Source organism: Puma concolor, chromosome B4 (assembly GCF_028749965.1).
Source record: "Puma concolor isolate L17-30 chromosome B4, mPumCon1.1.hap2, whole genome shotgun sequence".
NCBI classification, from domain to species: Eukaryota; Metazoa; Chordata; class Mammalia; order Carnivora; family Felidae; genus Puma; species Puma concolor.
The window spans coordinates 42,679,482-42,692,145 of record NC_141673.1 but is presented as its reverse complement, the minus strand read 5'-3'; the positions used below and the strand labels follow the sequence as shown (position 1 = coordinate 42,692,145).

Here is a 12,664-nt window from a genome sequence, read left to right as displayed (position 1 = left end):
AACCTGAAGGTTACCTCCTAATTCAATATGGCTGCTAGGATGCCAACGATTATATCTACATTCCAGGGGCAAGAGGAAATAGAAAAAGGAGAGCTCATCTTTTGACTAGAAAGTGTTGTTCTTTAGCTGAGCACTTTGCCGCCCCAAATAAAATTGGGGTCCTGTTACTAAGGAGAAAGGGGACCAACCGGCAGGCTCTGTCACAGGCAGATATCTCTGCTGGATTCCTTAACTAAACATCATCTCCTCAGCCTAGCACAGCTTTCCCTCAAATACCAGGCCTGGTGGGTGAGGTCCAGGGTTCTAACTAAACAAACCTCTCTGTTTTCCAATGCCTTAAAACTATGAGATGAACCTGGGCAGGGAGACATGTCTTCCTGATTGAGGATCTGGGAGGACTATTTTCACAGGTGAAAGACAGCAAATTTATTCTATTGCAGATGCCTCTTGGGGAAATTGATATTTTTGATTTATTATAATGAAAGTGATCTCCAATTATGTTTAGGAAATAAGTTAATTTCCACCTTCCAAAAAATATCCCAACAACTGTTTTAAATAACTCTGTTCTTGCTATGAGTAAGTTCCACAGTTAGCAACAGGGAACAGAAGGGAAACATGCAAAGCTTTTCTTTATTTTTAAAATAATAGCTCACCCTTGAGCTTGGATTAGGTGAAATAGTCACTCAGGCAAAAGGATCTCACTTCCTGAAGCTGTTTGCTTCTAAGCTGCTAAGAAACCACAGGCTACATTTTTCACTATGGTTTTGTTTTGTTTTAATAATCTTAGTTCATATGACTAGTCAACCTGCCTAAAGGATATGTGGGTTTTAAGAAATTATAAACAAAATACGGTCAAAACCTAAGCAGTCAAATAGCTCAAGTCAGTTAAGGATAGTACTTCAGCTCAAATATTTTGGTTCTGGGTTCATATTTTCCACAGATCCTTGCTCACCACCTAAGATGGTTAATTTTATGTGCCAACATGGCTAGGCCACAATACTCAAATATTTGGTTAAAGACCAGTCTAGATGTCAACATGCAGGTATTTTTTAGGTAAGATTAATATTAAAATCAGTAAACTTCAAGTAAAACAGATAACCCTCCATGATGTGGGTGGGCCTCACCCAATCAGTTGAAAGCCTTAAGAGAAAAAGACCAAGGTGGCCTGAGAAAGAATGAATATCGCCTCCAGAGCCTTCAGATTCACAGCTGTGACATCAGCTCTGCCCCAGTCTCCAGCCTACCAGCATACTGGCCTTCCTTGCAGATTTCAGACTTGTCAACCTCCATAAGCGTGTGAGCCAAATTCTTAAACTCTCTCGATAGATAGGTGATCTCTCTCTCTCTCTCTCTCTCTCTCTCTCTCTCTCACACACACACACACACACCCTATTGGTTCTTTTTCTCTAGAGAACCCTAATACACCATACCATCTTTTGACTCATGGATATTTGCAAATAAGCCCATTTTTGCTGCTTCTCATTTCTGTAATGCATTTATTCAAAGTTGAATAATAAAGATAGTGTGATCTAGAGGGATAAGGAGTATGAACTCTGGTGTGAGATTGGGTTGGAATCACAGTAGCAAGGTTGTATCTCCCAGGTAAGTCTTTCACCTCTCTGACCCTTAGTGCCCACATCTGTAAAATGGGTAAGGATGCTGGTTTGAGGATTAAATGACAATGATAGTGAAAACAACAACCCAAAATACCTACTTTTTCAGGGCACATACTGTGTACCATGTGAACGTGGACTCTCTTTTCCTTCCCACACAGCCTTGGGAGGTAGATACGAGGAAACAGGTTCACAGAGGTTAAGGAGCTTGTCCAAGTTCACACAGCCAGCAAGTGGTAAACACAGAATCATAACCCTGTGCTGCCTCCATAACACATGTGAAGACTCCTAGTTTATGCCTGGCACAGGCAGATGTACAAGATTAGTTTCCTTTCCTTTTCTTTCTCCAATGCCTATTGTCTGATTACTCAGACGTTTCTGCTAATGTCAGAGCCAGTGAAAGCAGCAAAGTGTTGTACCGTTCAGTTTATAGCTGTTGTGCAGTCAGGAACGCGCCCCAAGGTGACTCATTGGGCGACTTCTTTACCAGGAATGAAATCTGAAAGCAGAGACTGCCTGTTGCCCCACAGCGTTTGGGGCTGCCTTGGTATCACAGTTGCCAGTGGTCAGTTAGCGGAGTGTGGGAACCAGGTGGACACAGCCACCGCCTATTCTGCTCAATTCATCCCTGGAGCATCGCGATCCCAAGCTGGTGCGTTTGAATGCAGACCTCATTGCCTCTGCTTTTCTGGTGTAATTTAAAAGTGAGATGGAAGAGTGGAGGCTGGTCTGAGTCTTCCCTCCTAGCTTGGTGTCACCCAGAGAGCAAGCTGCCTTTCCTCCTTTGGTTATGTTGCTGTGGAACCATGGGAAGTGGGGGAAGGGCCACCCTCTCTCTGTCCCTTCTCTCTCCTCTTTGGAAATCGCTAAAGAGGTCTGTTCCATTAGCATGAAGAGCGCATTTATGCATTTTAAAGTGGTTCTTTGGCAAACCGGAGAGGTGTTCTATGACAGGCCACAGACATCGTGTCTGCAGCCATTCATAATCATAATAGGCATTCCCACAGTATCGATATGCCCAAACGTAACATCATCCCCTTGAAAATTCATTTCATGCGGGGATGCTGATATTAGTACCAAGTTATTCTATAATTCTAGGGGAAGAGGTTTTGAGAATCCTCTGTACTTGGCATAACACCTGTTATATTCATGCTTGGATTTTCATCAACTTAAATAATTTAAAGTTCAAGAATATGCTATAAAGACTGGTTTCATTCCAGCTGACTACTTCAGGGCTTCCAATATAAATGCTAATGCAGGAACCATTATTTTTGTTATTAAGTTATTGATACAAAACATATTTTTAAAAAACAATTTAAAAATTTAGGACTTGTATAATGCATTTTCATGGTCTGATGCAATGAACCGTGCTTGGCATCTATTGTGGTTTTTGTTCTTTATTTTTTGTCATTTTAGAGAGAGACAGTGTGTGTGTGTGTGTGTGTGTGTGAGTGGGGTGAAGGGCAGAGGGAGACTTGACACTCAGTGCAGGCTTGATACTCAGTACAGATGCGACATGGGGCTCAACACCGTGACCCTGGGATCATGACCTGATCCGAAATCAAGAGTCAGGTGCTCAACCAACTGAGCCACCCAGGCACTCCAGGCTTGGCATCTATTACAACTATATCTAGAAACACAATGTATGGCATACGTACAAGGACACAAAGGTTGGGGCTCCAATTCCTTCCCTGTTTCCTAGCCCTCCATGCTTCCCCAAAGATGCCAAACTTGTTCTTGGTCTGCAAACACGTCATTGTTTTCCATGCCTTGCATGTGCTATCTCCTTGGTCTACGATGACCCTCTAATCCTTCATCCATCTTCTCCCACTATACTTTACAAATCCTTGCTCATTCTTTTAACCCAGAACAAATGTCATCAGGAAGCCTTTCTGGATTTTCCCACACTACTTCTTTGAAGGTTAATATCTATTTATTTGTTATAACTCTCCAGTTTCTAAATATAGTTATATTTATAGTTATATCTATATTTCTAAATATAGTTAACTCTAAACCATCTTACCTAATAGTCCTGGAAGGCATGTAGAGGTCTTGAGTGAAATCCACACTTCTTGCAATTGGAAGGAAGAGAGGACTAATTTCTTGCAACAAAGAGGGAAGAGAGGACTATGAACAGTTTGATACAATGCCTTACCGATGAAACAACATCTTCCAGGGTTCTGCTTTTCCCTCAGTGTCAAGACAAATACAGGCACCTTGAAGAGGATTTGGAAAGGCTAGAAAACAGGGAGAAAAAATTACCCTTGATCCAATTATCCAGTGATAACCTTTATTGACATTAAGTGAATATCTTTGTGTTTTGTTTTGAATGTGTGTGTCTACATACATTTTGTTTCTATTTATTCCTGAGGTCACCTCAGCCAAACTCATTGGCCCTTGCCTTTTCTTAGTTAACTTTTTATTGCAGTGTAGCATGTATACAGGGAAATTCACACATGAATCAAGGGTACAGCTTGATGAGTTTCTACATTATAAACACACCCATGCAACCAGCAAAAAAGAATTTTTTACCAATGCCCTAGAAGCCCCCTTTGGGGCCTGTTCTAGTTATTACTCTTCCCCCAAAGGCAACCACCACGCTTACTTCTCACACTAGATTATGTTTTGCCTGTTTTGGAACTCTACATAGATGTAAGCATCCAGTATGCACTTTTTTGTATGCTGGTCTTTCACTCAATAGTAAGTTTTTTTTTGTTTTTGTTTTTTTTTTTTTTTACATTTATTTATTTTTGAGAGACAGAGTGAGACAGAGTGCGAGCAGAGGAGGGGCAGGCAGAGAAGGAGACAGAGAATCTGAAACAGGCTCTGGGCAAGCATTCAGCACAGAGTCCGATGTGGGGCCCAAACCCATGAACCGTGAGATCATGACCTGAGCCGAAGTTGGACGCTCAACTGACTGAGCCACCCAGGTGCCCCCACTCAATAGTAAGTTTATGAGATTCAGTCATGTTGCTGCAGATACTTATAAAGAGTTTGTTCTCAGGTGGCATCAGATTTTATGAATATGCTACAATGTGTTAATCCACTGTACTATTGATGGACATTTGGGTTGTTTCCAACTTTTGACTATTATAAATAGTGTTGTTGTGAGTATTCCTGACCATGTTTTTAGTGCACATACATATGCATTTTTGTTGGGTTTATGCCTACGAGTAGCATTGCTGAGTTACAGAGTATGTCTATGTTCAGTGTTTAGTAGATTCTGCCAAATAGTTTTCCATAGTAGTCGCACCAGTTTACATTCCCAAGAGAATTCCAACTTCCCCACAGCCTCCCCAGCACTTAATATTTCTTAGCTCTTTAACAATTCAGGTGAGATGTATTTCATCACAGTGCAAATTGCTTTTCTCTAATGTCTTCTCTTATGTCTATTGAACAATTGATTGTTTTCTTTTGTGAACATCTGTCCAAATCTTTTCCCCATTTTCTATTGGATTATCTGCTTGTTGGTAGTTCTTCACTAGTCATTTGCAGGATATAAGTATAGCAAATACTTTCTCCCAGTATGTGACCTGCCTTTTGCTCTCTTAATGGTGTCTGTTAATGAACCAAAAGTTCATTAAATTTTAATAAAACCTAATTCATTCATTTTGTCCTCTTATGGTTAACATTTTTGTGTCATGGTTATAAAGTGCTAGTTTGCCCCAAGGCTGTAATGACATCTGATGTTTTCTTCTAAGATCATTAGTGTTTTACCTTTCATATTTAGATCTACAACCCAAATGACTTCTATATATGATGTGACGTAGGAGCCAACGTTCATTATTTCCACACGAATGGTTAGTTGACCAGACTACTTACTGAGAAGTTTATCCTTTCCCCACTGAACTAGGTGTCATACTTGTCATAAATCAGTGATCCTACATATGTGGATTAGGGCCTTGTCTTTAAAAGTCCACTTTTTAAGTGGCCTAAGCCCTTATAGCAAAAGTGTATCTGCCTGAGCCTTCCCAAACATTTGGTCAGCTCAGAGCAAGGAACTGGGTTTTGAAATCTGTTTCTTTCACTGTGCCCAGATAATATTTGATAAAATGGAATCATTTTCCATAACCTCCTAAACTCACAATTCCAAAACTGTCAGCTTAGCTAACCAGGAAGCAACTGAACTGGTGCTGAGTAAGTTCTCGTAAATGTATCTGTTGCTATCACTGTAATAATAACCAACATAATTAACAGGCATAATTCTAGGTGTGCCCTGTTGACCAGGGCAGACCTATGGGAAAGTGCTTCAGGGCAGGCCTGATGTACTTTTCTGTCTGGTCAGAGTAAAAGAGAACAGTGCAGAAGGTCTCTGGCCCACTTGGGCCTATACACTGGACTGGCTTTTACTACGAAGTGCTTGTCACTTCTGGTGGGATCATTGCTAGGCAAAAGCAGGTAGAATCTGGTCACTGGTTGCTGGGGTTCTTTTCGGTAGTTTAGCCAGCCTGGGTGCTCATCAGCTGCCTGAGGATCCGAGGAGCATTTGGGTTTTCCTAGCTACATCCGGAACCTTAGCCGGCATTTTGGGAATGAGCTTCTATCACTCTGGAAAATTTATGCCTACAGGCTTAGTCACATGTACCAGTTTGCTGGTACTAATCCCAAACTTGGGATTAGTATGTTGAATAGACCCCATCAGTACTTGTCATGTCCCAGCTTGAATTCATGAAGAATTTAAAATCTTCCACTATTTTTACTGTATTAAGAGAAAGAAGTTCAGCATTTTCACATATTCTGACATTTTACTTAAAACACAACAAAACAAGACAAATGACATTGAACTTCCCAGGAAAAGAAATCAGTTATTACCATTACAACCTTAAAGAGATGGGCAGTGTATAACCCAAGAGTTTTTGATTATATGCTCATACAGTTTGATTCTTGTATGTTGATGTTATCTCTTCTTTCTGTATCTATAGGTAAAGTGTCAAGGGGTAAAATGTTAAGCATCAACATTGGGGACCCCTGAAGCCCCATGTTCTACTCAGAACAGTGTGAAAAACTCTTTGTAGAGCTTAGACTCTCTGTTCTTTGGTTCATCTTAGAGCACAGACCTACTTTGGAATTATGTCAAATAAAATACCAATGAAAATAAAGTTTACTATAAATAATAAAAAATAGTAATAACCCTAATTCTAAAGCCATCTCAGTCTTCTAGAAATGACCTTTTGTCCCAGGCCTATTCTATTCAAACTGACCTGAATTGGTTTTAGACTTACATCAAGATAAGTGGTTGTGAGCTTCCCTGTGATTTGTTCTCTAAAAGTATGCATCTAATCCATACCCTAAAACACTAAATGTCTACTTCCCTATTAAAATAAAATTCTGTCAAATTAAAGTTATAGATTTTTGTAATGATTGATCTGATCTTAGGTTGAGGAAGAAACTGGGGGTATCTTCTGGAGTAAATCAGATGATGGGTTAATTTTGCATATACAAATGTGCCCATGATACAAATATTAACTCATTTTTCTCATGGGGAGTGCTTTGTGTTTATAACCCAAGTCCTGTCATAGCATTTGGATGGTCTTAGAGTCAATGGATACACCATCCCAACGTAGACTCAAGCAGTGGGAAGTAAGAGCAATTCCTATTTGCTCAAACTGGGATTAAAACTCAATTCTTGGGGCGCCTGGGTGGCGCAGTCGGTTAAGCGTCCGACTTCAGCCAGGTCACGATCTCGCGGTCCGTGAGTTCGAGCCCCGCGTCGGGCTCTGGGCTGATGGCTCAGAGCCTGGAGCCTGTTTCCGATTCTGTGTCTTCCTCTCTCTCTGCCCCTCCCCCGTTCATGCTCTGTCTCTCTCTGTCCCAAAAATAAATAAACGTTGAAAAAAAAAAATTAAAAAAAAAAATGACAATTTAAAAAAAAAAAAAAAACTCAATTCTTTAAAAAATAAAATTCAGGACTAACCCAACAAATTATTTTAAGTATGAGACAGGGCTCGGTCTCCTGGAAAGAGTCTAGATTGAGGTATTGAATATATTTTTCTGTGCCAGAAACTATAGATCTATGGATTTGATGAATCAGATCTATTTCTAAAAGGAAAGAAGATAAATCCAATAATAAAAATAGCTAACTTTTATTAACCACCTCTCATATGTGCCAGACACTGGCATATATACACATCAGCTGTTTTGTATAAATATATCATACAGTCCTTAGGAGAACCCTTAAGAGGTAGATCTTATCCCCATTTTACAATTGAGGAAACTCAGGTGATTCTGCAGTTCCAGATCACTGGTGTTGGAATGGGACTGGCTGGTAAGTTGGTCAAAGGAAGATTTTCAAAGGAAAGTTCTTAAGAATCACAAGACAGTGAGAACATGAGTGTCTACACCATAGAAGTGCTTCTCTTCCTGAAACTGAGTAGGAAGGGATTTAGTCTATTCAACTAGTGTGGAGTGAAGCAGATCTCAGTGAGAAAAAGAGAATAGAAGCCTACAAAGGAAACCAGATTTGAGGAGGGAGGATGGGATGTGAATGCATGGTCAAGATGTCCTTCAGGGATCCTGATCTCCCAGAGTATCATCTAACTCTCCTCTTAACTCAGAAGATCCTACTAATTCTGCGTAATCCCTGGTGTGAGGACTTGTTTTAGAATGGTGGAAGGACCCATGTCCTGTGAGCAGATTGTGAGGGGGTTCTCTGTTACCTCCTAGAAATCCACTCGTCTAAGCATGCCTCAATTGATAGGTACAAGATTTAAAATGTAAACTAACCCTGAAGCAAAGGAATGAGTGTTCCTCTTTTAGTTAAAACTCTGTTTGTGAGACTACCCTTAGCCCACACTCTTTAGCTTCTTCTTGCCCTCAGGATGAGGAAGAGAGTTGAGACCAGTCATAACCCAGGAAGATCCTCCTTTCCACCTGCCAAGAAGGGAAGGGAAACATCCCTGGTAGACTCATGAATGCAAGCTGGTTTACAGTGGTACCAAAGCTGTGGATTCTCCATTTGGGAACATCCACTTTGGAACATTTATTGAGAGATTTGTCAGCATCTCACCAGGATGAGGCCTGGAGAGCGTCTACCTAGAGAATCCCCTCCAGGGTTGAATTTCTCCTGGGCATGGAACTGGCACCGTTCCCCCTAAATTCCTCATGTAAGGACTAGATGGTAAGGGATATTAATATGCAACACTGTTCCAGGAAATCAGATATTCCAACTACAAATGAGTTTTGTTTCTCTAAAGAGAATTAGCCAAGTTCATCAACTCTTCCACAATGGGGTTCTTGGGGGAATCATCCTTAGCAAGTCTGAGGAATAACCTGATGAGATAGCCTTGAGAGGCTGATGCAGGGAAAGGTGATAGGGAAAATATATCTTTTATCCTTCCATGTTCATAAAGCAAACTCTCTCCATTGTTTATATTCCTCTGACTTTCAACTTTCTAGTCACAGCAAATACAAGTGGGGAAGTAGAAGCAGGATGATGGGCATGAAGGAAGCAGTGGGTTGAAGGAGAGGAAGGGAGAGAAAGAAGGAAGTGAGAACAAATGGGGTAAAACTCCAAATAAAAGATAGGTTAGGGGTCCCTGGGTGGCTCAGTCGGTCAACTGTCCAACTCTTGATTTTGTCTCAGGTCATGATCTCAAGGTTCATGAGATCCAGCCCCACATTGGGCTCTGTGCTAACAGCTCAGAGCCTGGAACCTGCTTCGGATTCTGTCTCCCTCCCTCTCTGTTCCTCCGTTGCTTGCATTGTGTGTCCCTCTCTCTCTCTCTCTCAAAAATAAACGAAGATTTAAAAAAATTTAAAAAAAAGATAGCTTAGATAGTTAAATAATGTTTCAATCAATCAACTAAATTAGCAATAAGCAAATTAACAAATTAAAAACAGATTAGGAGAGAAAGAATACCTATTTTAAAATTAGATTTGAAATGGGATATAGAAAAAACTGAAGGTGGTGAAACAAACAAGAGTTAAGACCAGAGGCAAAGATTCCAAATTAAGATTAGTTGATAAAAGTACAATAAAATACATACTTACAATTTTCAAAAAGATTAATGGCTAGTGAAATAGAGATTAACGTTTTGGAATGAAAAGCCATAAAATTAAGATGGGGCTAAATCCCAAATGATAAAAAGAAAAAGAAGTAGGGTAAATGTAATTTAAGAAGTAGAAGAAAGTAAAAAAAAAAGTTGGGGGGACTCATAAAAACAAAAACTCTAAACTACAATAACCTGACCATCCAGGCTAGTCAAGGGAAAATAGAAAGGAAGTTCTTTGGACAGCCAGGCTTTCCTCATAAAGGAATTCTCTTGAGGCGCATCCCTGGGGGCAGGTTTTTCAGTTTGGTTATGTATGCACCTATGCCTACCTCCATTCATTCATTCATTCATTCCACACGAACTTATTTGCCACAACCTGGGAATTCAATGGTGCAAGTCAAGCAGAGAAGAACTTTGCCCCCATGAAGCTTAGTATATTGTGGTGGGAGAGAACATAGATACTAAACAAATGATTACACAGACAAATCAATACTTATGGAGTTATGAAGAAAAAGCCCAGGGTGCTGTGGGGACTATATGAAATGGTGATTGATTCTTTGTACACTGGGGATGGGTGATGTGGAGTGGATATATAGGTAGGTGGACACCAGGGGAGTTTTTTCTGCCAACATATTTGTTCTGAGATCCAAGGATGTATTATTAGGAATTAACTGAGGCAAAGCAGGGGTGTAGGTGGACAATATGTGTCAAGGGCCTGAAACAGGAAGGCTTTGGTGAGTTTAAGGAACTATAAGGAGGCTGTGGCTGAAGGAGACAGACTCAGCAAGGGAGAAGTGGTAGATGCATTTGGAGAGGATGGTGGGGGCCATATTAAGAATTTCGGTCTTTATCTTAGGAGGAATGGAAGCCATTTGTTTGTTTCCTTCGTGGCACTTACAAGAACAAAAAAATATTTCATCCATTTGTCTATTTACTTTTTTTTTTTTTTTTGGTGGGGGGGTGGGGAGTACCCTTCCTTTGGGACAGGACCATATCTGTCTTGTATATCATTGTATTCCCAGCACTTCCCCAGCAGAGAATCAGTATGTATCTTGAATGAATTAATAGCAAATAATTTTGGTAGGGCCACAACCAAAGTCCAGGTCCTCTCCAAAACTTGTGCTTCTTCCAGGATATCATATTACTACCTCAACAGTTTGCTTCAAGTCTTATCCACTCATGAACATGGTAGATGTTAGATGTCTCCCTCCGTGCTTTTGCTGTCCTTAACTCAGCTTCTGAAATATCCATGACTTCTGAAAGTTTGGAAAATTGCTAAGGAGTTCTATCTTTCATGATGGTAGATGGATGTCATTGCGGGCTATTGGGGACAAAATATGCAAGAGGAAGGAGTTTATTATTGCATATCCATGTGTCCTGGACTTGTTTTCTGGAAGAACTAACACTCATAGTGGCAAATGGCTTTCCCACTGACAATGTTCACAAGTCTCAGGGAAATCTTAGTAATGCTTGGTTCTTAGTAAGTTTTCCCCGCCCCGAGCAATGGCACACCTAGCGTATTTGACTCTTAAAAGTAGATGAGTGTTTAACACCCTCCTGTTTTATAACACATGGTTATTTTTTAGCAATAGTCATGTAATAACTAGGAATGTGAATTCCTTTCTTGATTTTTTAAGGTTTAAAACACATAATAATTTAAAAAGAAGAATGTTACAGTTTTTAAAAAAACTTTAAATTCAGTAAAGTATTTCATGCATGAAGTAAAATTTGCACTTATTAAACAAAAGTATCATACTTCACATTTTCTGCTCATTATCACTTTTTAAAATTTAAATACAAATAAAAAAAACCTCAGCGTGGTCACAGAGAATGTCAGAATTAAAGTGAGACAACTTTAGTTTGTTTTTAAAGTCACCATGCTGAGTGTTTATTTCAAGTCTACTTGTTTAAATGAGGAAATAAATACGTGTAGTACCAAAGGGTTTGGAGACACAAAAATGCACCTGAAGTGAGTTCACAGGATTCTGAACAATTCAGAATGTATGCTCACAAGACTCTTTGTGGCTGAATCTGCATGGGGATGTAAGCTCAGGGGAGGACAGAATAATTGTGAGTTCTTCAAATTAACCCCCATATAAAATACAAGGCTTATTAAAGAATAAGACCAAGATATGCTACTTTGAAGCTTATGTATATTTACTTAAACTCCGCAGTAACCACAGCAATTGTTTAAAACTTAAAATGATTTTGGGGGTGGGGGAAACATTATCACTGACATTGCTTAGAATTGCCAGCACATGATAACAAAGGGCAGACCAACCTTTTGAATTTGTTATTCAAGTTATTATTTTTATAAATCCTTTGCAGAAAACCTATCACTTTACTGTCTGCACCTAAAGAGGTTGCCAGTGCACCTGCCCTTGGTAAGCTGCGACTCTAACTGCAAACAGTTAAAGAAACAATCAATCCCATCAAAAATGTTACATGTTACTTAAGAAATGGAAGGTTCCCCAACTTCCCCTCCAGCCTCTAAGGATAATTTCTAGAAATTAATTTTCTATCGAGATAACAATTTAGGAAATAAGGACACATCTCCAATGATCCTGTATTTTGGAAAATTAGGTTGTTGCCTGTTTTCCATATCTCAAAAAGCACTTGGACAAACATTTTAGTGTGTTTATTCACTTATTGCTTAAAAACAATTCCAAAATGTGGAATTGCGGGGTGGACAAATGTTTCAAGCTTTTCAAGCTTTTGCTACCTGTCACACAAACTGGCTTATAAATACGAAGAACAACCACCACGATTTCCTATCTCCAAAGTTTGCACTGATGCTACTGTAGAAACTGTGGGTGGAAGATTTAGAGGGTTCTTGGATGGAAAAGTAGACAGGGAAGCCCTGTTGTCAGCAGGGAGGATGTGGGAGAGGCAGAAGCCAGACTCCTGAGGTGACAGCTCTCTCCAGCTTTCACATTCGCAAGGTGACATCTCTCTCCCAGCTGCTTGGGCTTTCCTGCTTCTCTCCATAAATTCCTACTTAGAGATTATATTCCTCCAAAAAATCTAAAATTTCTACAGTGAGAAAGGCAAGTTTTGATT

The 12,664-nt window shown here is 39.9% G+C and overlaps 1 pseudogene; it reads left to right on the top strand.

The window, feature by feature from the left end:
• Positions 1 to 2,105: 2,105 nt before the first annotated feature.
• On the top strand, positions 2,106 to 6,285 carry LOC112863287 (transmembrane protein 14C pseudogene; annotated as a pseudogene).
• The last annotated feature ends 6,379 nt before the right edge of the window (positions 6,286 to 12,664 follow it).